At 42.2% G+C, this 27720-nt stretch overlaps 1 protein-coding gene across 3 annotated transcripts in view; it reads left to right on the top strand.

Moving 5' to 3' along the window:
• The first annotated feature begins 2797 nt into the window (after positions 1–2797).
• ZNF407 (zinc finger protein 407) overlaps positions 2798–27720 on the top strand; it is a 437775-nt gene continuing 412852 nt past the window's right edge. For all 3 annotated transcript variants that reach the window (XM_039523295.1, XM_039523296.1, XM_039523297.1), the window contains exon 1: positions 2798–2906. The gene's annotated coding sequence lies outside the window, so the exon portion shown is untranslated. The remainder of the gene's footprint in view (positions 2907–27720) is intronic.

Here is a 27720-nt window from a genome sequence, read left to right as displayed (position 1 = left end):
AAATGAAACTGAGATGTAGATACAGATATGGGGACAAATTCTGCTTTCAGTTACATTGGTATAATTTCAAAATAAATAGACTGACATTAACAGAGTCACTGCATTGGTGTATTGAGAGCAGTGTACTTGAAACTTCTGGCTACAGGCATCTGGTTTACGGAAATGGGATTGGGAATATTAAAACTATCTCTATGCACAGTATACCCTCTGCTGGCTAAACTGCACAGTATTATTAATACAGCACTTCCTCTGGACTTTAAAAAAGTAATCTTACATTCTTTAGGTAAGCAAAATTTGCAGTAAAATCAGTTACGGTTTTGAAAGCATATGCATTGCAGAATAGTTCATGCATGTCTCATTTTGATACATTTTAACAAATACACCCTGATGGTCTTAAAACTGAACATATTTTAATTTTCAGAACTGTTTTAAAATTCTTTACATAAAGTTAGAATTTAATAATATAATACACCTCTACCCCGATATAACATGAATTTGGATATAACACAGTAAAGCAGTTCTTGGGGGTGAGGGTGGGGCTGCGCACTCTGGTGGATCAAAGCAAGTTTGATATAATGCAGTAAGATTTTTTGGCTCCTGAGGACAGTGTTATATTGAGGTAGAGGTGTATATGGAGATATACCGATCTCATAGAACTGGAAAGGACCTTGAAAGGTCATCAAGTCCAGCCCCCTGCCTTCACTAGCAGGACTAAGTACTGATTTTGCCCCAGATTCCTAAGTAGCCCCTTCAAGGATTAGAACTCATAACTCTGGGTTTAGCAAGCCAATGCTCAAACCACTGAGCTTTCCCTTCCCCGTAATTCAATAGTCACTTTGTGTAGTACGGTTCAGTTAGTTTAAAATTAGTTTTTATATGTGCTTATAAAAAAGAAATAAGAAAATAACTGATTTTTGCTACATACCACACTTCCTTTGCAAATATTGTTTTTGTTAATATTGCCGCTTCTACAATAGCAATGTCTCCCTCTTCAAGTTGCAGAACATTAAAGAAAACTTAGGGCCCAACCCTGAAGTCCTTAAAGCTATAAAACTCCAAATAATTGATGTTTTGCTTGCGTGAGAACTTCTGGATTAGGCCTTGCTTCTGCAAACCCCTAAGTACATACCCAACTTTATTTACTAAAATAGTGAGTAAAGCTAAGTATGTTTTTAAAAAGGGTTTGCAGGCTCTCCACCTATGTGATGAAATTGAAAAGAATGGAAAATAATTAGGATACGTTTTAAAATAGCTTCTTGTCCTATTTTCTTTGTATCCTAAGAGTTTACAGTGCAGCAAGGGCAGTTTAGGTCGGACATTACGAAAAACTTCCTGTCAGGATGGTTAATCACTGGAATAAATTGCCTAGGGAGATTGTGGACTCTCCACTGGAATTTTTAAGAATAGGTTAAACAAACACCTTTTAGGAATGGTCTAGTTATTACATACTCTTGCCTTGAGTGCAGGGTACTGGACTAGAGGACCTCTCAATGTCCCTTCCAGTACTACTCTTTTATGAGTCTTGTGGCATCCTCCAGTGGACAGAGTGTAGAAATGGGAGTGAATAGGCCTAAGTACTGCTCCCGAGCGCCACAACTACAGCAAGTCACTTAATTGCCATACACCTCAGTTTTGCAGTCTGGACAAGGATGATAATGCTAGCCTACCTTTCCAAAGGGCCTTGGGGAGGGGAAGTGCTGTACAATTAAATATTACTGATTCAAAAACTACAGTGTGGTCAGATTGCAAGGCTCTAACATGGTTTTCCTAGCAACTGAGATACTCAACTTGAAATCAAAAGCAACTGCATTTTAGTACAGAGACATTTGTGCGAATTAAGGGATCAACCACTGGCTATCCTTCAATTTGAAGATTACCAGAAAGGGGTTCAAGTCTGTAATTTAGACCACTGGTTCTCATCCTATTTAGCATTGTGGGCTGCATATGCAGCTCTCTGCTATGTGGGCCACATCCACACAATATAAATACTGCCTGTATGGCCATGAGCGCCGCAGGTGTGTGGTGAGTGGGCTGGGAACCCCTGATTTAAAACAACTCAGGTGAAGGCCAGGTAGGCAGCACATGTTAATGTTGGAGCCTCTCCGCCATCCAGATGCGTCTTACTGGGACGTCAGAGTCTGTTTTTTTACCTGTTTGCGATTTCCCCCTAACTACTTGCCCCAGAAACAACCGAGCAACGGTGAGTGAATACTCGCAGCAGGCGCCAGTGGGCCTCAGATGCCAAATCTGTGCATCCCGTCCAGCCTGCAGCACCCCAGTCGCTCCCATGCTCTGCCCTGGCCTCCTCCCAGGGCAGCCCCCGCCCAGGGAACTGGGATAGCCTCTAGACCGGGGATGCCCAGTGCTCCCCATCTTGCCCCTCACCGCGGCTGCCTAGGCAGGGCAATGGGGGCCCCAGTAGGGTGACCAGATGTCCTGATTTTATAGGGACAGTCCCAGTTTTGGGGACTTTTTCTTATATAGGCTCCTATTCCCCCCCACCTGATTTTTCACATTTGCTGTCTGGAGGCCCTAGGCCCCAGCACCGCGCTACCCCCCCCGGCGGCGCTGCCACGAGGCACAGGAAGCGCAGGCAGCAGGTTCCACCACAGCCCCCACGTGGGAGGGGGGGTGCGCGAGGGCCCCTCTGGGGCAGCTCCGGCCGCGAGGAGTTTGGGGCGGGGAGGGAGGCGAGCGGGGGCCACTTGCAACCTCCTGCACGCGCCGGCTCCTCGCGCTCCTGTTCAGGCCGCGTGTCACGTGACCGCACGTCGCCTTTCTCTCCTTCTCCCCTCCCCCCAGCGCTACGCGGCCTCGTTCTGAGAGTGACGCAGAACGGCAAATCTACGGCGCGCCACTTGTGACCAAGATCATCACAAGCGGAGGCGGACGGCTCCCCCCGAGCGGTAAGTGAAACCTAATGGGCTGCGGCCGTTTGGCCTTCTTGGGAGACTCCGTCCCGCGGGTTGCCATTTGCAACCGTTATAGGCGCCTCCTGTGGGCGTATGGGGCGCCTGCTGGGCCGAAATCGGCCTTACGCTTCCCCCCAGGCTTTTTGGGCCTCTGCGCTGCCGTCGTTTTCTTGCTTTTGTGGGCGGGCGGCCAGGAACTCGTTTACCAGCCAATGTATTTGCATGTCCCGCCTCTAAAGCCATGAAGGGGCGTGTGAATGGCGGGACTGCTGAGGACTGGAAAAACGTAGCGAGCTGTGATTGGCTGGGGCGTGGCCGCTGAGTTGGTCGCCCTCCCCCGTCAAATAGGAAAAAAAACTTAAGGAAGCGAGGGAGTGCGCATGCGGCACGGCTCCCTGTCCCTACGCGTTAGGGCTGCGCGTGCGATTTGAGTTGTGGCGACAAGGGGGCGCACATGCGTGGAGCGTGTAGAAAGGTGGAGCAGGGACGCGCCCTTGCCCTGAGCTTTGAAGGCGGCGGAGTACGCACGCGCGAGAGGCGCGCCTGCTCTCGGCGCGCCGTGCCGCCATGTTGGCTGCGGGAACAACGATGTATGCGCGGCCGCAGGCGCTCGTCTGGAGCCGAACTTCGGCGGCTTCGTTTCCCAGCGTGCATTGCGGCCTTCCACCAGGCCCGCGCCCCACCAGCTCTTAGCAGGCCCGAGCCTGGCGCGTGTCCCGAGCGGGCTGGGCCGGCGCGCGACCTCTAGCAGGCGCCCGGGGGGGGCTCTGTTCTGGCCGGCCGGGCCCTGCCTGGCGCCTGCCGCGCCCCAGTGCTCGGGGGGCAGGAGGCGACACGGGGGGAGCCGGCGGCCTGGGCGCGTTAAGGTGGCTGCTCTGTGGTTGCAGCCTGGCCCCTTAGTGACCTGGCGCTGCGCAGGGTGACCTGTGACCTCGCCACGTCGGGCTCGTCCTTCAGAATTGCTCCAGTTTTAATGCGTTTCCATCAAACCCCGTGTTTAGTTAGCGCAGTGCCGCGAATAAAAGCTGCCTGCGGCCCTGTGCCTGACCGTTGTGATCTGTCACGCAAACAGCGTCACTGTGTGAGGGGACGTTTTCCGTTGTGCAAAGGGTCACTTATCCCTAACTTAAGGAGTGTGCATAAAAGAAATTCATTTTTATAAGAACTTGAAATTTTGAAAATGTGTTGTCAAGAAATAAAATTACACTGAAAAAATATACAGTCTGCCCAAAGACCCAAGTTAGCAACACTCTTCGCCTCTAATTTCTTCTAAGCAGCCCTTTAAGGCTGGGGACCCTCTCCTGATCCAGCTTCACATACTTTCACTCTTTACTCCTTCAGTCTCTTAAAACACTTTTTATGAGGCGTATAAACCCTGATCTTTAGTTCAAAATGGGGGCAGGTGGGTTGGTTGGGGAGAAAACATGGGGGAAAAGTCCCAAAGTGGAACTTTCATGCTGTGTCTTAGCAGCCACGTAATTTTGTTGCTTTAACCCAGGGGGACTCAAACGTCATTGCACTGCAACCCCCTTCTGATAAAAATTACTACACAACCCCAGGATGGGGGACTGAAGCCCGAGCCTACCGAAGCTCTGCTGCCCTGGGGAGGGACGCAAAGCCAAAGCCCCATTCCCCTGGGTGAGTGGGGAGCCGAAGACCGAGACCCATTGCCCCAGCTAAAGCCCTTGGGCTTTGGCCCTGGATGGTGGGGGCCCTGGGCCACAGCAAATCTAACACCAGCACTGGTGACCCCCATTAAAACAGGGTTGCTTTAACCCTTGTTCTCCTGTCCCCTTATGCCACCTTAGTTTTGTAAGAGCTTAGGAACAATATTTTTTATTATCTGTAATAGATGAAGCAACTGCAGGGGAGTTTTTGTAGAAGGAATGATTTGCTGATGGTGCGAAGCATTAGACATGGGCTGTCTGGACTTTGTCCCATTGAAGGTTGCATTAGCAGCTGTCCAGCAGCTCAGCTAATGTATATAATTAGAGCAAATTACAGTTATTCTTATTTTAATAATATAGAGGTTTGGCCTGAAGACACTATGAATCCCAACATCCAATCCTCCATTATGATGTAAGGGGTAAGGCTGCTAGGATCAAGATAAAACATCGGATGTATGAAAGATGAAGACAATTACCAGTTTGTTTGGTCTGTTTTGCAGTCCCCTAAGCCAGAGTTTCTCAACCTAATATGGGTCATAACCCAAAAGGAGGATCCCAGAATGTGTCAAAGGGTCACATGGGAGGCTCAAGGAGGGGGTTTAGGTCCTGGCTCTCAGTTTATGTAGGAGGCCCTGAGGAAGGTGGTTGCAGTCACTTCACAGCTGCAGCTCCTGCAGCTCCAGTACCAAGGAAGGGACTGGTTGGACTTGGCTTCCTGCTCTGGGTGGTGTTGCTTGGTGCATGAGGTCGCAGCACTACTCGGGTTTGGCCTACCTGCCTCTTTCTCATGATGATGCGGCTTGCTGGACTAGATTTAAATGAGTGGCACTGCAACTCCATGTATTGGGTCACAGTGGTACTTACACAACCTAGGCCTGGCTGGTCCCCATCGACCAGCCCAGTCCGTCCTGTGGGGCAGGAGTACAGTGACCAGATGTCCCAATTTTAAAGGAACAGTCCCGATATTCAGGGGTTTGTCTTAGTGGTCTATTATTCCCTACCCCCATCCTAATTTTTCACACTTACTATCTGATCAACCTAGGCAGTAGCCACTGCCATGGTCCAGAGTGTGGTTATTTAGGACTTATTTAGTACTTACTTATGGGTAACAAATATTTACTAAACCAGATGTTTTTTGCACTGAAGCTATTTACTGGGTCAGACAGGCCATCAAGATTTACAAATGAGTCCTGAGCCCCACAAGGTTGAGAACTACTGCCCTAGACTATTCACAGCAAATTACATTAATTGTAGAGGTAACATTATAGTCATGCCAGCTTTATTTCATAAATTATTACAACATGGACATATAATCAGATTGTAGCTCTTATATATAATATATGGAGGCAGGCAGTAATTGTATAATCCATACATTTAAAAAAAAAAAGTCAAATGCACAGATGTGACATGAGAATGATGGACTGTGACTTTTTCAGTATGTTCGAACATGTCAGTTTTATTAGCATTTTGGGAAATCCTAAGTTAAAACACTGAGCCAAACCTTTACTATCACTCCTGCAGAAACTTTTCTGTATATTAATAACTTCAATCACTTCTAAGTTACTCAAAGTTTTCTTAGTTTAAAACTTCTTAAAATGTAAGCTTAGTTGCATATTTTTATAACAACATACAACATGGACTGCAATGAGTGAGTTAGACTCTTTCCTTATTTCCTTATAGTCAGTGCAGCTCTTCACTGAAAAATAAAAAGGCAATGAAATATGGTTGAGAGTATAAATACCAAAAATTCAGAAATACAAAGTTATGTTTTCCTTAATAATTATAACTTGAATCTTTGCATGTAACTCCTCACTTAATGTTGTAGTTATGTTCCTGAAAAATGCAAGTTTAAGTGAAACAATGTTAAATGAATCCAATTTTTCCATAAGATTTAATGTAAGTGTGTGTGTGTAGAGGGGTTAGGTTCCAAGGATGATTTTTTGGGGCAGACAAAAGACATTATATACTGTATAGTACTGTACTGTGGTGGGGCGGTGCCCCTGGCTTACCCTTGGGGCTCAGGGCTGGGGGTGTGGGGTCTGGGAGAGAGTTAGGGTGCGGGAGGGTGCTCAGGGTGGGGGTGCGAGAGGGCGCTCAGGGCTGGGGCAGGCAGGAGGTACAGCGCACTTACCTGGGGCAGCTCCTGTTTGGTGCAGGGGGTGTGCAGGTGGCTCTGTGCAGTGCGGCACCACCCCCATGGCCATGATTCTGGGAGCCGCGATTCTGGGAGTGGCCCACCCCCGGCAGGCAGGGCCACCTGGAACGCAGGGGCTTTAGGGGCTGCAGGGCCCTGGGCTAAGAGGGCCCTGGGGCCCTGGCCTGCAGCTCTAAAGTCCCTTTTGGAAAGCGGCCCTGCGAGCACAGGCCTGAGGACTCAGGAGGAGCAGGGGCAGCCACGCAGCCAGCAGCCGGAGAGAAGCAGTGCTTTCCCCTTCAAAGCGCTGCTTCTCTCCAGCTGGCTTTGAAGGGGAAAGCACCGCTTCTCTCCGGCTGCGCGGCTGCCCCTGCTCCTCCTGAATCCTCCGGCCCCTGCTTGTAGGGCCGCATTCAGAAAGGGGCTTCAGAGCTGCAGGCCAGGGCCCCGGGCCCCCTTAGCTCAGGGCCCTGCAGACCCTAAAGCCCCTGCGTTCTGGGTGGCCCTGCCTGCTGGAGGGGCGGGGGCAGCTTCCCCGCTCACTTGCTCCCTCCCAGAAAGTCCCCCCCGCCGCCAAACAGCTTTTTGGCGGTGCTTAGAAGTGCTGGAAGGAAGGGAGGCAGAGAAGAGGAACTTGTGCAGTGCTCCCTTGTAAAGTCAGCCAAACGAGGGTATCAGGGAGCATTGCACAACTCTTAAATGAGTATGTTCCCTAATGGAGCAGTGGCGTAACTTCGAAACGACGTTAAGCGGGAGGATGGTAAGTGAGGAGTTACTGTATGCAGTCTTGTATCTCTGTGTATGTTGTCATACTTATGGCCAAATAGGTATATGAAATGTGGCAGAATTGTGGTTGCTATGGGGCAATAACTTTGCATTTTCTAGCATTTGTGTATTTAAATTCTCAGCTATTATGTTGCAAAAACTTATTTCCTAGCATTGAAGTTTGTTGTTGTCTTTTGTAAAAGAAGAGTCTGCAGAGGGTGGTCACCCTTTGGAGAACAAGAAGGAAAAAAAACCACATCCTGGTTTCAATGGAGTTTTACCTAATAAAACATGCCACAGCTCAGTGTTTGATCTGGTCATTATTCATTTAAAAATACATTTTTACATATGTCTTTTATGTACAAATGAAATGACATTTTGTACACTATTACATTGTATATCAGTGTGTGCAGAGTATCCTACAGAGCACACATGGTATGAAAAGACATACTGTAACAAGATTTAGACCACCAGATCTACTGGACCCATTTCAGTACCACCTTTAGAAGGAAGGTGGGGTGGGCTGTCTGTCTATCAATTCTAGTTTTTAAATTATCTGTGTAAAGAGATGGGCAGTGAACCTAATTATTTTGATAGTTTACATACCTTTCTCTTGTCACCAGGTAACCAAACAAGCACTTTAACTTGTTTTGGAATGTTCTAAAGCTTTAATATGTTGCTGAGGGTATTATTGCTGTGTGACCAGGGAAAGTCTGAGAGAGCTACTGTGTGATAAAAGCTGCATCTAAATCAAAAACATTTTTGTCATTAGAACCATATTTTATAATATCACTTTCCACAGGAAATGACTCAAAGCAAACAGTAAAATGAACAGAACAAAAAAGACAATGTTTCATGTATAAAAATATTTGATGAACATATAGATCAACATTGTATAAGGTTTAATCCCGAAAAGCCTAGGATAGGCAGTGCTGGAAAATCAAGTCCTTTATTTAGCCATAGAACAAGTACTGCATGGCCAGTGGAAGGACAAATTTATTTGTGTGTCTGGCCCAATGCAACTGGAGCAAAGGTTCAGAAAAGAGCAACTAAAATGATTAGGGTTTAGAGAAGGTCCCATATGAGGAAAGATTGGGGACATGATAGAGGGTATAAAAAAAATGAGATGTTTGAGAGAAGTGGATAAAAAAAAATTTTACTTATATTCATAATATAATAAGAAGGTCACCAAAATGAAATTAATAGGCAGCAGGTTTAAAACAAATAAAAGGAAAGTTCTTCTTCACGCGCGCACAGTCAACTGTGAAACTCTCTGAGGAGGGAGGTTGTGAAGGGCTATAACTATAAATGTTTAAAAAAGGGGAAAATAAATTCATGGTGGCTAAGTCATAAATGGCTATTAGCCAGGATGGGTAAGAATGGTGTCCCTAGCCTCTGTTCGTCAGAGGATGGAGATGGATGGCAGGAGAGAGATCATTTGATCATTGCCTGTTAGGTTCACTCCCTCAGGGGCACCTGGCATTGGCCACTGTCGGTAGACAGATACTGGGCTAGATGGACCTTTGGTCTGACCCGGTACGGCCTTTCTTATGTTCTTATGTTCTTATGTAGTGGGATTTCTTCAGAGGCAGCAAAAAGGTGGTTCATTTTCTAAGACTGGCTTCGCTGCCAAGACAACAAAACAACAGCTAGGTGCTCTGCACAAAGTTTTTGTAAATCTTAAATAAATCCCTAAGCCCTCCATTTTTTCTGATTCTGGATCTTTGCCCTATTTTCTGTGGATGTGTTTTTTCCCTCTACCCATAAGGAGAAATGAAACTACCAATAAAAAAATTGAACACATTATTGGAATAAAAAATTGGTCTTAACTAAGATATATGATTTAAAGTATTTAGCTACCTACATATTAAAACAGTGGAGAAGCACAGCACTATAAAGTATAAAGGATCTGATGTGGCCACCAGTAACCTCTTGTTCATGAAAACGCTACAAGCCTTGTTTGCTCCACAAAGAGAAATCAGAATGCTAAGGTGGGAAACTACAGGTATGTCTTCTTAACGTGGCTATGTAGTCGCAGCACACCCCCGCACCCGCCCGAGGGGAGTAGCTTCCAGTGGTGGGAGCGGGCTCCCAGTGCTGGTGCACTGTCTACACTGCTACTTTACAGCGCTGAAACTTGAATTGCTCAGGGGAGATGTTTCAGCGCTGTAAAGTGGCGGTGTAGACGAGGCCTATCTCTTTCTTACTTCTGTGGAATTGTTGCCTAGTGATTCTGAGTCTGGCCAGCTCTGTTTCTCCAAATGCCAACTAAACTTCTGAAATAATTGAGGATTCTACAGAGCACACTCAAGGATGTCTGGCACATACTTATATGTTAATGTAGGTTCTTATCTACATCTTAACACCAACAGTGAGGTCTGCTAACAGTGTCATATGTGTTCCAAACTTAAAAACAAACAAACTTACTTTCCTGTAGCTTTCGGTTAGAGGGAAGTCCTTCTAAAGTGCTCCTTGAATTATAGAAATGTAGCTCCTCCACAATTCTTAGTGAATATTTAAACCGCAATCCCTAGTGCAACAGAGAGCTCATATGTACTCTCACCTGCTTTTTACATAGACGTGAAGGTTAGGGAAATCCTAAAAAGGGCATTAGTGAAGTTCAGAATGTGGAATACTACTTTGGGAGAGGTATGACTTTTCTTCAACAGCTCTGCCATGTGTGGTTGCCGGGCTGAGTACTTTTTGTTCTACAGCAAGCCAACCTTTCCTCTGGCTAGTTAGTCTAACTGTTTAGCTAGAATTTGTGACCTTACAGGGCAAAGGAGGGTTGCAAACATTCTTGGACTGCTCAGGTTCTTAGTGTTAAAGGAAAAGCCTCATTACATGTCTGCTGTTAAGACAATTTAAGTACTTACACTCACAAAATCAGGTTTTCATGCACAGTGCCTTGGGTCCCATGAGGTATAGTTTATTGAATGTTCTGCCTTTTGGGGCAGGAAAGTAAACCTAGTTTCCATGTTTGAAAGATGTAGATCACAATACCTTTTATTGTTAATCCCAAGAATACCTACTTCAAGGTCTAACATGCACTTGCCTCAATGTGTTCAAGAGGCAGGTTCATGGCAGTTTTTACACTGATCTTTCACTTTGACTGTTTTGCAGAAGAATCTTTAACAACAGAAATAATAAGGAAGATTTTATTATCGTAACTCTTGGTTTTGTAATATCAGAACATTATAATATCTCTATATATAATATTTTTGCTTTGTGCAATAGTTGTATCAAATTTTAACCAGGGTATAATTCACTCACATCAATTTCAATATTCATGTTTTATGTGACTTTTTTTTAACATACTTTAGATTTTGATATACATGAAACTTAAGGACATTTTTACACTTAGGATTTACTAAAAAAAAAGCTTGACAGTGATGTGTGACATCTATCTAAGAGGAAGACAAGTTCTTTTATGGATTGACAGCTGCCTTTCATACTGGCAAGACACTACTCTCTCCTTAAAGATCATTACTTTTTTCTTTTCTTTTTTAAAGCCTGATTTTTTTTATTTTTTTTTATTCCCACCCTACTAAAGTTTATACTAAATGCCTCTGCAATTTCTCAAATACGATCTTGTGGTAAAGGATAAGTTTCCTAAAAGCAGTCAAGGCGTATATGAAAAGTTATACAGTATAGACCCGTTTATGTGCAGATGTCGGGAGTCAAGCCGCCACAACCACGTGTTAATGGACCGCGGGTTAAGAGGGCCATGCTGAAATATCTTAAGATATCTATATATACATGTATAATTATCTAGGCTTACATACATATTCACAGCGTCCCAAATAGTGCAGGCCTGTCTGTTAACGGCGCTTTGCAAGAATACAAGTTCAAATGTGTAATCTAATAAAAACATTATTATTACTACACAGGGGTGAAAGTAACTCAGGACACTTACCGGTATGGGGTGGGGCGTCTCTGGCCCTTGGAAGGGGTGGGGCCTCGGATGGAAATGTGGGGCTAGGGGGTCAGCATCCTCCAGCCAGCCCTTCCAGGCTGCCTGGTCTGTGCTGCCTGGGGTTTCCGTGGCGATTTAAAGGGCCCGGGGCTCCAGATGCTGCTGCTACGGTAATGGGGTCCGGAGCCCCGGGCCTTTGTAAATCGCCAGCCCTGGGGCAGGCAAAAGGGGCAGGGACCTTAAAGCGCTGCAGGGTACTTTTGCCGTGCAGCACTTTAACATTGCTATGCGTGCCTCCCTGCCCCGGGTCAGCGGCCCAGCACTGCCATGGCAAAGGACCATCCTAAAAGCACTGCCAAGGCAGCGCTTTAATGTCCCTGCCCTTTTTGCCTCCCCCGTCAGCGGCCCTGCTGGTAGGGTCCCTAAGAGCAGGGCCTCTGACAGGGGGTGGAAAGGGGCAGCAACATTAAAGCGCTGCTGCAGCAAAGGACTGTCCTTAAAGCGCTGCCGCTGCTGCCCCTTCCCCCCACCCTGTCGGCGGTAAAGACGTACAACGTGTTTCCGCTCCACACTTCCTGTCGATTTCTATGTCAGTGAGTTAGTGAACAAATCTGTAGCGCTACATAGCAAGTTCCTGTACTGCGTGTTAATGAGTCTCGCATGTTAAATAGGTAGCATTGGGAGGCATGGCGCTGCCGCGCATTAAGCAGATTCGAGCATAAATGGGTCTGTAATGTAGTTTGAAAAAATTGGAGGTTTTCACTTTAAACATTTCCTTTTTTTTTTTAACCGTTTCATATATCAAATGGCTTGCCTTAGAAACTCCCAAATTGTGTTGTTATATTATCTTTATAGAGCATTCGTGCCCTTTACTATTTGTGAAGTTTAGTGAGCTAATTTTGAAGACATTTGTGCCTGCTTCTGCTCCCATTGAAGTCAGTGGGAGTAGAATCAGACCCTTAATGTCTGTGTTTTTTGTTTTTATCTTGGGTAACTTGGTAGTATTCATAAAATTGACTATGAGTATGTGATGCACAATCCACACCTGGGTCTCTTTTAAAGTTGACACTTACATTCTGTATACTCTCCAAATGTATGATATCTGAAGTGGGCATGGTTTAGGATACATACTAAAGGCCTGGTCTGGCTTTCCTTGTGCCCCCAAATCTCCCATTGCAGTTGTGTGTAAGGAATGCAACCTCAGGTCCCCAAATCTAGTTGACATTTCTATTACAGAAATGTACAAGTATCTCTGATCAGTTCTCACAAAATAATGTAAAAAGAAAAAAAGAATCACCGTACATTAAACTCTGTTAAATTGGAGTTAAGCTTGTAAATTCGTATCTGTGACTTAAGGGAAAACCTGATGTTTTAATCCAAACCTTTGAAAGCAGATGTAACGCATGTTACCACATTATGGGTCTTTGTCCCTCTCTAGTGGCTGATCTGCATAAGACGTTAATGAGTCAGTTACTGCTCACTACCTGTGAGGGTGCTTAGTCTTTTTATCTCAAGCAATTTATGCCCTCCTGGTGATTCATAGCAGGCAGTTGACACACATGGAAATGCAGAAGTAAGATACCTCTCAAAATAACCCTATTTCCAACTATGTTTCTCTCATTCATAACATAACTATACACCTGCACATTTGTCACTGCAGGAAGTGTACATATGAGCTGCATTTTGTTGTTTGGTGTGCAGCTGTTGCACACTGCGTGTGTGTCACCTTCACCTATTGTTCGGTTGGAAGTGATGCATTACAGCTTAGTTCAGATGATCACTGTGAAGTCAAAGTCTGGTCAGGGGATAGGGAACTCCAAAAATTCTTAACAACAACAGTCATGCTCCCATGGACATCTTCACTGGCTGTTTCCCATGAATTCCTTATTTGTGTGTGTGTGTGTGTGTGTGTATGGGGGGGATGGAGATGGGAAGTTGCAGAGGAAGGCACAGGTGAATCTCTCTGTGTTTGCCTTTCCCTCCTCCCTCCCCCACCTTGTTACATTTCTGCCTTTTTCACCTGCAGAGGCCAATTCCTATGGAGTACCCATGTGGGGAAGATGATGCCACAGAGGTGATAGTTCTTTCTTTTCATATTCCCCATCCCAGATACACCAGATCTGGGTTTTCTGCAGTTGTGAAAGGAAAGAAATTATATCACCCTATGTCTGGTAAATTGTTAAATGGGTTGTCTATTTCTGAGAAGTCAAAATGGGAAAAATATGATAAGGCACCCAGAAGCATGTTGTGTTTTTTATACTTTGTTGTTTCAGCACCGTCAGAAGCAAAGTGCACTGAATACTAAAAATGCTAGGCTAGCATACATATTCTTTACAGTGCACAGCCTGATTGTTACAAGTCTGAGCTAATTTTTTTTGGATTGAATCCAGTGCAAGCATAATGCCCTAGTTCAAAGATAAGGTACATAAACATGTTTTATGGATGTTGTCTTCAAGATCTGCCAGGCTTCTTTTCTATTGTTTTCAGTGTTATTAGTATAACGATGAGATAATTTGAATTGCATTTCTATTTTTTTCTGTTCAAATTTTAATTTTAAATTATTTTCAAATTTTGGAGGCTTGAAGTTGAGGGGCTAATGAATGCTTAAAAAAAGGCCTTCCTTAAGCATGTTATGCTTCATTTTTTGAATTCATAACACAAACCCTAATGAATGTCTCCTAGTTACTCTTATTTTAGAATGTATGAGTTGCCCGATTTACAACTTTTACCTAAACTGTGAAAGGATATTTTTCTTGTTTAAATTAAAAGGACTGCTTTTTAACAGGTTACAGCTGTTAGTTTATAATAGTATAGAAGGAAATACAATAAAAGAAATGAAGAAAAAGCCTGCGGCTTTTTCTACAGTGATAGGAATATAAATGCCCTAATGTCAAACCTTTCAACTGTACCTATTTTGAAGGTACAACGTAGAGTTTTCACTTCTGGCCCCAAGCACATTATGTACTGGAATCCATGAAGTTGGGCTCTTGATGTCTAAATTGTGTTAGGTTAATAAAAAAATATTTTTTAGACGGTAGTATAGCCTCCTTAGGTCTTCCTCAGAGCACATTTGCTTAACAAGCCTAAAGTTTACTTTTTCCCACCCCCACTCTCTCGCTCTAATTTTGGACAGTAAGTAGCCTTTGACATACTGTGACTATGGTCACCATTATAAGAATTTAGATAGGTATCGTGGGGTGACAACAAATCTTCCATTGCTTATGCGCACTTATATGTGTGTGATTTTTCAATATTTGACAGGTTTTTTTTTCAGCTGGTGAAATATAGTAGGATCAGCACTAGTTACTTAGTTTTAATTTGAGTATACTGTATGTTCATGCAATTTAATCAGAAAGGAAAGAAAACATGGAACCAGAATTTTCTCATTTACATGAGTGTAACTCCATTTAAGTTAATGCATTTACTCCAACTTACATTGATGTGACTGAGATCAGAATCTGACCCAAACTCTGTATCTCCTAAACTGGGCACTTGAAATGTTCTAAGAGATTTGATAAAAATGGAACCTTAACCAAACCTTCCCCAAATTTGATGGTATGGATAAAATAGAACCTGCCTCCAGACCAACAGAAAATCAAAACTGACCTGGATTTGCATTATTTTTCTTCTAACTATTCATCTAATTGTATCCCTAGCCATAGGTCTGAGTACCCCTTCTGGCTCATTTCAGGTCAACAGATAGGATTGCAATAGGATGACCAATTGAGTAGGTGGATGACAAAGAGGAGAAGGGAGAGGCAGGAGAGAAGAAGGGGAATGTAGGTTGACTTAACCTCTGAAGTCATTGTTCAACCCCTCAGTAATAAACAGCTCATAGAGCAGCAGCAACCTATTATAGCTGGGATCGGCCACCTTTGGCACGCGGCTCGCGAGGATAAGCACCCTGGCGGGCCAGGCCGGTTTGTTTACCTGCCGTGTCTACAGGTTTGGCCAATCGCGGCTCCCACTTGCCGCGGTTCACCATCCCAGGCCAATGGGGGCGGCGGGAAGTGGTGGCCAGCACATCCCTTGCCCCGTGTGGCTTCCCGCCATCCCCATTGGCCTGGAGCAGTGAACCGCGGCCAGTGAGAGCCGTGATCGGCCAAACCTGCGGACGCGACAGGTAAACAAACTGGCCCGGCCCGCTAGGTGCTTACCCTGGCGAGCTGCATGCCAAAGGTTGCCGATCCCTGCATTATAGGAATGCCAGCTATTCACAATTTCCCATTCCTAGGTGAAAAAGATGCTGAACTTCTCCGATGGGGGGAAAATAATTGTTTGTTTGTTTATCCCCCTCCATTCAGGTTAATGTTATCTTAGATGTTGCTATCCTAAATACATTGTGTTTTGGAGTACCTTTTGAAATGTATAAATGTATCTGGTCTCTTACAAAACATATACATACATATACATAGAAAATTGTGCATATATAAGGTTAATTAATGGGTTAATTAGTGCTACCATGTCCAGGTTATACTGGAAATAAAAGAGTATTAATCCCTAAAATGTATGTTTGAAATATTGTACAGTGGTGCAGAACTTATTTGTGAGGAATCTATATTTGCTTAGGGGCTCAGATAATATAATGATGGGTTTGGTGTGGCATAAATACCTAGATAGATTAATCACATTTTATTAGACCTTTAGTTAGAGGCTTTGGATGAAATACTATCCCCATTGTAGTTGACTTTAGTGGGGCCATGTTTTCCTCCTTTTTTAAAATTGTTTTTCACTCTTCATAAATTCTGTTTCCTAAGTAAGTGGTACCTGTATAATACTACTACAATTTTGTTTCTAATAAGTAAAATTGAAGGGATAGGGAAAAGAAAGAACAGAAAGAACTGCACTAGGAGTTTTGTTTTATGAAAGAAGATGTTCTGAGTGTTGGAATTATCTAAACCATCGGAATTGCCAAGCGTAGGTAATTACATAATTTCACACTTTCCAATAAAGTCAGACCCTGATTAAGAAGTTGACAGCCTTTGAGAGTCCATTCTTTGGCAATGATGTCTATATTTCCTAAACTTGTGGTGACTGTATCTAAGAGAAGACACTGAGATTCTAACCATTTACTTTGAAGAGACTCCTCATTGACAAATGGCGAATATTCTATTTCTTAAGACATGAAAACTTTAAATACATAAATACTTCATCTGTTCCACTTTCCGCCAGCTTACATTTTGCTGATGCCAGGTCTTTTCACTGTCTTGGTTCTTACTGTCTTTCAGTGTGTTTTGATGTTCATATTTCTTTTTTATTCCTTCTTCCTTGCTGTGCTCCCCCCTCCTTCTTTTTCTTAAACAAATAGATGATATGGTAATATGGGCCCTAATAGGAAAAAGGTATTGTTTAACTCAGTTGGGGTATTACTAATCCAGTCACCAAATGCAACCATAACACAGCATGCATTTTAATTATTAAATATAATGGAAACTTTGCATTTTAAATCTAGAGCAATAAACCATTTGTTTGAAAGTGTATTGTTCAGTTCTGTGATTTCAGCTCATAGTGAATTACAGTGCGGTATATTTGATCAATTATTACAGGTTGAAAAGTAGTAGGGTTCAGTGGTCCTGTTAATTTTTAAAATGCATATATGAGTCACTGAGGGTCAAACTGAAGATGAGTCCTATGTGTTTGGGATTTTTAAAAAATCACTTAGAATAAGCAAGGCAAAGAAATATATAGAAAATTATCCAGTCATTCCACCTAATGATAATTTAAAGGAATGTTGTCAAGACTGACAGCCTAAACTCAATTTATAAAATAGACTTTTGGTTATTAAATGCCACCGTTATTTTCTCCTTCTCATTTCTATTTGTATGAGATGATTGTCTTAAATGCTTGTAGAGTAGAAGTCTTGTCAACTGCAGCCTTATGCAAAGGAGAGTCTGCAGCTATAGCACACCAGTAGGAGCCCTGAGCCTTTCTAAATCACAATTCCTGCTTCCCTTTTGCTCCTAGGGATAAGTGACTTACTGCAGCTCCAGAGTCCAGTTTCCTTTCCTTCTCCTGCCAACTCAATTCTGCTAGTATTCAGCTACATTGGGATTATGGGGTAGAACCAAGGCTCAGCTCTCTCCCTGCAGACATTGCTCCAGATGGGAGTACTGGGTGTGCAGCCCCTGCTCCCTCTCACTTCCATACTTACATCTGTAAGCAGGGGAGAGCTCACATGGCTGTGCAGAGGAGTGGGATTTCTTCTCACCACCTAGCCTTTAATGTCCACCACTATTTGCCTGTCTTTGTCTTACTTTGCATGTTAATGTTCATTTTGGAATCTACATTCATATGTATTCACTTATTCATTTATGATTATTTACCCCGCTACATTAAATAAAAGCCCTTATGTCCTATAACTCTATTAACTTGCTCAGCTTTTTGTCTGCCTTTATCTTGTTCTTGCAAGTTTTATCAGACTCTGACTCTTCCCCTACTTTTTACCATCTAATTTGGGAGCACATTTTTCCCCTCTTTCAAGCCATTTTGGCTATTGCTTATTTTTGCATTTTAGAAAGTCCCTGTTGATTTCAATACCTACAGATTTTAATGCTTCATCTCCTTTCCACATACTAAATAGGTTTAATGCCACCAAATGTTCAGTGGTGGAGATGGCTATGGTGATGACTAATGGGATCTTTTCATCTCTAGTTTGCCAGAATCTGGCTCAGGTTAACAGTAACTGAAAATTGTCATCTAATGTCTGTTCAGTGACCTGTGTGAAATGAGTTGATGGTCTCGGGCCAGTTCTTAGTCGGCTGGTGTTCAGATCACACAAAACACAATTATATTTTATCATCTTCGAGTGCTTGCTCATGTCGATTACAATCAGGTGTGCGCGTGTGCCGCGTGCACAGTAGCCGGAAGGTTTTTCCCCTAGCAGTACCTGTTGGGTTGACTCAGGCGCCCCCTGGAGTCACGCCTCCATGGCACCGTATGTAGGGCCCTGCCGACTCGCCGCCACTTCAGTTCCTTTTTACCGCCTGTGACTGTTAGCTGGAATGCTCGTTCTCACTTGCTTTGGCAAGCCTTTCGCCCTAGAAGCGTTAAGACTTTATCCTGTAAATAGTTAAATTAGTAGTTGTAGTTAGTTTGTCAGTATATAGTTAGAATTCCAGTAGGAAATTGTTCTGGGGGTACCCACCTACTCTGTCCCCCAGTACTGGGGCATGCCTCGGTCCCTGGGGTTTAAACCCTGCACAGCTTGTGGCAAACCTATGCCCAGGAGTGACCCCCACAGTTCCTGCTTAAAGTGTCTGGGGGAATCTCATCAAAAAGACCGTTGCAAGATCTGTAGGGGATTTTGCCCTAGGACTCAAAGGGACAGGGATCAATGGTTCAAAATACTTCTCATGGAGGCTGCCTTCCATGCCCACTTGGACACGGGGTCAGCTGAGCCAACGCCAAGCACCTTTGCATCGTGCTTAGTGTTCCGGCGTCGACATGAGAAACTTCAGCGCGGAGAAAGGACTCGGATAGAGATCGACAGGGCTCCCTGCACAGGGGTTCCATGCAGGGCAGCATGCGGCATTGTTCCCAGGCTCCGATGCCCCAAAAGAAGAAGAAGAAGCCACCTGTCACGCTGTTCATCGGCATGGAAAGATTCTGGCGCTGTGAGATCTATGTTGGGTCAAGTAAGCACGGCAATACCTAGCCTGGGACTCTTGCCTCGACAAGGGGTCAGTTGAGTCCGGTTCCCCAAGACTCCCCTCGCTTGGAGGGTCGCACAGAGGGGAGTCTTGGGGGAACCATGATGCAAAAAAGATTGACCTCTTTGGGAGGAAAATCTACTCTACCGGGAGGCTCCAGCTTCAAATTTCAAACCACCAGGCGATCCTCAGTAAATATATCTTTAATTCCTGTGGGGCTATGTCTAAATTCACAGAGGTTCTGCCAAAAGACTCAAGGGCAGAATTTTCTGCATTGTTGGAGGAGGGCAGGCTTGTGGCAAGGGTGTCACTCCAGGCAGCCCTGGACATTGCTGATTCGGTGGCACGCACCGCGGCTTCAGTGGTGGCCATGAGGAGGAGCTCCTGGCTGCAAGCATTAGGGCCCTCATGTGAGGTCCAATCGACCATCCAGGACCTCCTGTTCGAGGGCTTGACCTTTTTCTCTGAAAAAACAAACTTTCAGTTTCATAGCCTTAAGGACTCTAGAGCCACTCTCAAGTCCCTGGGTCTCCATACTCTGTCTAAGCAGCAGAGGCATTTTAAGTCCCAGCCCCGCCTCTTTTCTACTATCCATAGAACAAGAAGAACTACTCTAGGACATGTAATAGAAACAATAGGAAGCATCCTCCTCCCTCATTGTTTCAGGGCTCTGGGCAGGCGAAACAGTCCTCAGGTCAAAAGCAGACCTTTTGAAGGTGCGCCCAAGGGCGATGCACAGTTCAAACACTGGATCCAACCATTCCCTCCTTTTCATGCTGACTATCCCATTTCTACTCTGCGTGAGCCCAAATTACGTCAGCAGGCTGGTAAAACTGCGATACTTTCTCCAATTTAGCTCCCTCCCTCCCTTCCAGCCCCCTTCCCTGTTCCTCTTCAGGTACCCTCTCATGAGTAGCTTCTAATGCAAGACGTGTACATGCTCCTAAGTGTGGGGGCAGTGGAAGAGTTCCCTCAGGAATTGAAGGACAGGGGTTTTTATTCCCGGTATTTCCTAATACCGAAAGCCAAAGGCGGCCTCAGGCCCATCCTAGACTTGCAAGACCTCAACAAGTTCATGAAGAAACTGGAGTTCTGCATGGTCTCTTTGGCCTCCATTATCCCTTCCCTGGATCCAGGGGACTGGTATGCTGCCCTTGACTTGAAGGTTGCTTATGTTATTGAAATATGAAAATATGTCTCACAGAAGGTACCTCAGTTTCGTGGTGAACCACAATCGCTATCAGTTCACAGTCCTCCCCTTTGGCCTGTCAGTGGTACCTCGAGTGTTCACCAAGTGCATGGCAGTCGTGGCCACTTCTTTGCGGAAGTGGCAGATGCAGATGTTCCCATACCTCAATGACTGGCTGATCAAGGGCCTCTCCAAAATTCAAGTGGAGGGGCATGTGAGCCTGATAACAGCAGCTTTCGATGACCTTCTATTGAATATGCAGAAGTCAACCCTGTTCCCCGTTCAACGGCTAGAGTTCATAGGGTCAGTATTGGACTCAAAACAGAAGAGAGTGTTTCTGCCACAGTTGTGTTTTCAGACCCCTTGCAACATCACACAAGGTCTCAGACAATTCCCTACCACCACAGCCAGGAATTGCCTAAAGGTGGCAAGAAGGAACTGAAGTGGCGGCGGGGCCCTATGTACAGCGTCATGGAGAACTCAGTGGGTACTGTTAGGGGGAAAACCTTCCGGCTACTGTGCACGTGACACGCACACACCTAATTGGAATGGACATGAGCAACACACCTCGACGAACAACAGTTATGAAAGGTAGGTAACTGTTTTATAGTAATGGTGCCTGTCTTGACAGTCTTGGCACAGAGATTAAAGGTTAAATGGACATGGGAACTGAATTACCCCCTTACCGCTACAGGTAAAACCTCACTGGAACCAGGCTGAGGCACAGTTGGTGGGAAGTTATGTAGGGAAATATGAACTGCTGCTCCCTGTATTTTATCTGTTCTGTGGATAAACAGGTGACTTAAATCTCCAGAGATAATTGGTACTAACACTAGACTTCTCTATTGCTTTTATGTTATTTAGGGCAAAATACTGTGCTCTCTTCAGTCCTCATGTACAAGTCTCATTTATGTCAAGAGCAGTTGTGCAGACAGAGTGAGGGCAGTATATGGCCTTTAATTACTGACTTAAGTGGATAAGCATTAAAGTTTTTATTCTGATTGTCCTTCTTCCCTCCCTCTCTGCACTCCTTCCTTGTCTTCCTTCTAAAACAGATTTATTTTTTAAAAATTTGTTAAAAGAAAAGTATACCAACTCTCAGTATGGAGTGAATTTTTACAGCTGAGTTATAAATTCCTGAAACTAGGGGGTTTATAATGGAAATACTGGGGGGAGAAGGGGCGGGGGTACTATAATACATATGTAACCTTTTTTCCCTCTTTTTAGTGAATAGACCGTTTAAACTAAATTAAGTAAAGGATATAAATTCTGTTGTTTCAGTTTTTAATATTTCATGGCTGATTTTATAGATAAAAATTACATTTAACAATAAATATGAAGCAGAATTTATACAGCCTGTTCTAGTTTGATATGGAACAGCAAATCCCATTTCTCTGTAGCTGTAAAGAAAATTCATTATAATGTCTTTGGTTGTAAGAGATGGCTTCATTGTGATTAGTTACACTGATAATAAAACAACCTTTTTACAAATGGCACAAGATACATGGGATCTCATGTGTCTGCCTTTTAATGGCATTGAATTTGTGCATTTGCTACCTTTATTCAGGGACCCTTTTTTTTTCTTTTACAATGGGACACTTTTTAAATCTGCAAGTTATTTAAAAATATGGTTAGCCTACTATAACTATTAATTTTTTCTTAAAATAATACATTTCTTTGGAGAAAGAGTTATTAATGTAGCTGGCCAGTCTTAATTGCCTTTGTTGTTGAGCTTTTCTAATTAAACCAGCTCACTTTTTTTTTTAAAGGGCTATATCTCCTTTGTTTCCTATATCATTTTGTTAATTGTGAATGCTAAAATCTGGGGCCAAATATTCCAATCTAGGTCCCTGAATTTAGGTTCCAGAAGCCATATTTAAGACCTAAATAAAAGTGGCCTGATTTTCAAAGGTTCAGCACCCATTGACTTCAATGGGATTTGTGGGTTTTCAGCTCTTTTGAAATTCAGACCACTTTCGTTTAGATTGTCTAAATATGGAATTAGACACTAATGCTAGGTACCTAGTTGTGAACATTGTGGCCAGTATTTATGGCATACTGTTTTATTAAATTAAGTTTACAAATGCCTTTAACAATATTTTGAGCACCTAGTTTACTGGGTGAATTGGCCAAGTGAAGTGATTAATCTAATAAGATTACATATTCTGTACATATTTGTATTGTCAGCTATTTATACGATAGCAAATGCTTTACAAAAGTCTCTGATGTAATCTTATGTTTTCTAGTATGATAGGAAAATATATGTTCGCGTCGGATGTTATCATGCTTAGAAAAATTGGTATAAAAGCTACAAGAGAATATTTTACTGTATTTTAAAATGTACAATATAAGAACAGTGCATTAACTTAAAATATATTCCTTTTCTGACATAGGTTAAAAATGAGACAGTTAAAAATGAGGTTGAAGAACACTAGATATGACAACAAAGGTAGTATTTAAATAGTGAATTAGCAGTTGAAGGATTGGATTTAATAGAAAGTGAAAATATGAGTGATAGTATTAAGGAAAATACTACTTACAGATACACGATATGGGGAAATTTAAGCGTTTTTGAAAATGTACAAATATTAAACTTAATATTAAGTTTCCCTTTTAAACTCTTTTGTAAACAAAACTTTTTGAAGCCAAGGTAGTCCAGAATTTGTGGGCTATAGTTTGATACTGTACCATTGGGTAAAGTATTTTCATAGAATTTAATGAAGGGAAATGCCTGTGTTAATGACTGTAACATAGATACTTTATGATGTGTGCTGAGCAAGCGGTAGTGCGTAATAGCTCTTCCTCAGTAAGCAGGTTGTGACAGTCGGAGTCACAATCAGCCTCCCAGTCTCCTCAGGGCTCCAAGGAGGAAGTAAGCTGCTCTGGTTCTATATCTGGGGTGCTGGTGCAGCTATACTAACTGGTATACTAAGGGGGCAGAGCAAAGACTCCATCCTTGCCAGATTGGAAAGCAGCAACTCTGCAGAACTTGCTTGCTCTCCCATGTTGCAACTTGTAACATAGGTAGCATGGAAGAAAGTAAGGGGAGGAGGGTTTATGCCCCCTTGCCCTTTTGCATGGGTATGTGGGGTTAGTGATGATCTAACCAGTAGTGTGTGCAACATGTTTTCTGTAGGAGCAAATATCGTCTTACGCTTATGTAGCTCAGAATCAGAGTGGATTTGATTTAAATCAAATTGATTTAAATCACTAGTCAGGAAGACTCGATTTAATCATGGATTTCTACATAAAAGTGCATTCTTGTTGGTTGTTATAACCTTAATACGTATTCTTTACAACTCAGAGATAGATGTAGGTTTTATTTTTAGAAGGTACACACTATACATTTTTAAAGTGATTTATTTTGAAAACTTTTCAGATTAGTTTTACAGCTATATCAGAAAATGAATGATTGATTATTTCATTTACCAAAGGTAATTGAAGCAGATATTTATGAAGTCACTGAGAGGGGAATTATCTCCAATTCAACAGGTTAATTTTTAATATTTGGAGGATTTTCTTGCCGTGCTGTATTAGGAGGACAATATCACCAGACAGACATTTAATTGTTTTATTTAACTAAAACAACAACGTTACATATTCTGGATTTTTTTTCAACAGCAAACATATACTATTTTAACAAAACAAGCATATGAATCTTTGAATGTAGATAAACAGTCAAGTTTTTTAAAATTAGGTTTGTTTTGTTTTTGTTAAAATTGTTTTTAACTAAAATAGTTAAATGAAATATTTAAAAAAAACAAACAAAAAATAAATTGACTATGTTAATCAGGTCAACATGAGAAACGTATATTGGCTTCTGCAGCTAACTCAGTCGTCTTCACCTTAATTTTCCTGTTTATTCATAATCTGGAAAAGAAAAACAAGCTCTCCTGCTTTTTCAGGTCCCAAACGATTTCTCAATTTGGAATGAATTAGTCCAAAGGAAGAAAATATTCTTTCTACACTGGCAGAAGAAGCTACTGCTGCCATTATAGGTTTGCCCTTCTAGTGAGAGAATGATGTGGTAGATCTCAAATCAATGAAGGCTACACTCAGAAAGACCTCAAGACTGGAATATGCTTCTCAAACAGTTTCACTTTTTTTTCTACTGCCTGTCCCTCCCTTCTCAGATTTATCTCAACTTCTTCTCCTTGTCCAGATCTATTCCGCCCCCAGCAATCTTCTATTCATTGAACTTTTTGAAACTTTGCACTTTTAGAGAGAGGTAAGGGATTGACTCTGTGTACACAAATTTGTAGAGGGACAATAGGGTTGAGGTCTGTTATTTCTGACCTCTCTTTATTATTTTATTTATTTATTTATTTATTTTAAAACATTTTTTCTGTTAGCAAGCATGTTATCTCTGGAGACACAAATCTGCAGTTTGAGAGCTGTAAAACTAAGCATCTCTGATGGTATCTTCTAGACTGAGCACTGAGTCCCATTGGGTAGATAGAAAGATTAACCTAAATAATCTGTACAGAAGCCCCTGGAACCCCATAAGATTGTTTCCCTAATCCATGAACTATTGGAACTCATTTACAAAACTTTTGTTAAACATTACATGAATATATTATCTTACACTATATGATTAGAATGCATAATCTCTATTCCATGATGAGATATCTATTAGCTATAATGTATCTTAATTAAAACTATCTTTAGATTGCTTTTTGAGGAAAAAACCTTTTTATCAAAAAAATCCGATTTAAATAAAAAATCCAATTTTTTTATTCTATTTTAAAAAAATCATTGATTTTTATCTACCCTGCTCAGAATGCAATCTACTTGACCACCATTACTTTAGAGATGATATTGAAAAAGCTGTATATTTTACTTGCCCATCAGAAAATATTGCTCTCACCAAGTAAATAAGAAAGTAGAATTGTTCAAGGTTCATTTTAACCCATTGGTTGCCATGGTATAAGAAACATTTTTAGTATTAGTGTTTTGCTAACATTTCCCCTAGAAACAGAGTGGTAGGTAGTGGAAATAAAAATACACCATGCATGGAATAGGAGACAAATCCAGACCCATCCTTGGACGATTCTGTACACAGAAAAACTAATATATGACTACCGAGGGCATTTTTCATATTCCAGGGTGCCCAGTTCGCTGGACTCCCTACATACTGCTGCATAGTGGGGATTCTGGGTGAGGGACAGACCAGGGGAGAGATCAGGGGCAAGGCTAGTGGATTCACAGATACATGGATCCATCAGCTCTTTCTCCCTGTGTGGTGGACACTCCAACCTTATGCTGAAATAGCCACTCTGTGACTTGGGGCAGAGGATTCTTTTTGCCTTGATCTTTGCTTGGTTCTTTGGTTATGTACTGGGGAGATAATTTGGTGATAAGCTGTTAGTTGAGGTATATAAATACTGTAATACACCTCTACCCTGATAGAATGCAACCCGATATAACACGAATTTGGATATAATGCGGTAAAGCAGCGCTCCGGAGGAGGAGGGGGGCTGTGCACTTCGGCGGATCAAAGCAAGTTCGATATAACACAGCTTCACCTATAATGCGGTAAGATTTTTTGGCTCCTGAGGACAGTGTTATATTGGGGTAGAGGTGTATTATGTAGCTATTACGTAGTGCACTTGAAAAATAATGAAAAGATTTAGTACTGAATTCCCAATTATTTACAGAAAGGTGGTAAGAAAGAAGTTGATTGTTTTGGATAACAAAATGAAGCTGCCTCATTTCATGTTTTTTCCGGCTAATAAAGAATGGTGTTTGTTCTCAATACACCTGGTCCTACAACTGTACTGCATGCATATTTCCCGCCGGGGTAATGAGAGTTTTAATTGCTGATTGAGTCCCTGATTCAGCAAGGCAGTCAAGCATGCTTAACTTTAGGCATATGAGTAATCTCTTTTGAAATTAGGCACATGCTTAAATACTTTGCTAAAAACGGGGAATACCTAAGTTTTAGTGGCTGACTGAGACACAAATATTGGCACATTAAAACAATTTTGCCTGGGAAAGAAAGGCTGTTACTGTTTCCTGCCTGTCAACGTAGAACCTGGCGAATATCATACCAGATTTCAGTTGTAAAATTTTGAACTTTTTACAGTACAAAACCAGATAACTTTACCAGATGTTTGGTGACTTGGAATGAAACAAGGGCTTGTTCACTGGAACTTTGAAAGTAAGCAGGCCATTATGGGGGAAGTCAAGCTTTGCACACAGCCATCAATAGTTTAAATCTTGGTCGCAATCGTCTGAGATTACAAGGAAGCAATTCTCTGCTGCAAGGGAGATGAGAGGATTAAAGTGACTTCTTGCATCTACTGTGAGAAATAATCAATGAGAAATGTTGTGGCTTGGTGTGCTTCTCTTGCACTACATGCCAATGATCTATCAAATGTGTATCCTTGTTCTTTTTACTGGATCCTAGTGAGTAGTACTAATTGTGTTTGTTAAAGCAGGACCTGTTTGGAAAGAAGTATAAGGATTACAGAGAACTGAAGGCTGCTGTTTCTGTTTTACTGAAGTCTTTAAAGGAACTAATGTGTGTTCTTTGGGCAAGAATTTGAAACAGCATCTCTTCTATTGGATAAAAGAGGATGCAACACATGTTTAAAATTTTCCAAGTATGTTAAAAAGTAAGGTGGCCATCTCCTCCAATCACGATCCTCCCATTTTTTGAGTTAGGCTGAGAAATCAAGAATGAAAGCAAATTTTGTGGGTCAGATAACTTATAAAGCTGAATTAAAACATATTAAATAACAATAAAATACAAGTGGATTCATTGTTGAAAATATTTTGATAATTTAGAATAAGATGGTCACAATTGTTACCTAAAATATGTATTTACATATTTTGATACATATGTTGATCTGTATAAGAAATTCATCAGCTTGTATTTTAGTGAAAGTATTTACTCACGAAATATGGAAAATAGCAATATATTACTATTTGAAATGCTCCTTTATAGATGAAGTGCAATGGAATATTAGGCTTCTTGTGAAAATGGCCACCAGGTGTCATCAGAATGCTTTTATTTTTATTAATTTGCCATTGCTCTTTAAATGTGTTTGAACATTTTGGTTTTTTACTTGGGAACTTTTTCAAGCTATCACACAAGTATTCTAAATGGAATGTGTTACCTGCTTCAGTGAAAATCTCATACAGCTCTTTCAACTGAGATATTTGAATAGGTTAGTGGCAAAAGAAATACAGGAAACATAATAAAAATGGGTGTCTGTGTATACTCATACATATGTTATTCTTTTCATCAAATGGCTATTTAAAAGATGGAAATAGAGAGTTAAGTGATATAGGCCTAGTCTATATTAGAAAAGCTGCTCTGTAGTAACTCCATATAACAAACATGATTGTCATCATGTCACTTTTGGTGTTTGTACTCCCAGACTAGATAAAACTGATTTTTAAAGACATATGAGAGATTTTATTTTTGCCCCTTTATGACATCCCTACAGGGCAGAGTTAAGATTATTTGGGTGTCCTAACTGT

This window comes from Mauremys reevesii, linkage group 2, assembly GCF_016161935.1.
Source record: "Mauremys reevesii isolate NIE-2019 linkage group 2, ASM1616193v1, whole genome shotgun sequence".
NCBI lineage: Eukaryota > Metazoa > Chordata > Testudines > Geoemydidae > Mauremys > Mauremys reevesii.
The sequence above is the reverse complement of the archived record's forward strand: the minus strand, read 5'-3'. Positions and strand labels throughout refer to the sequence as shown.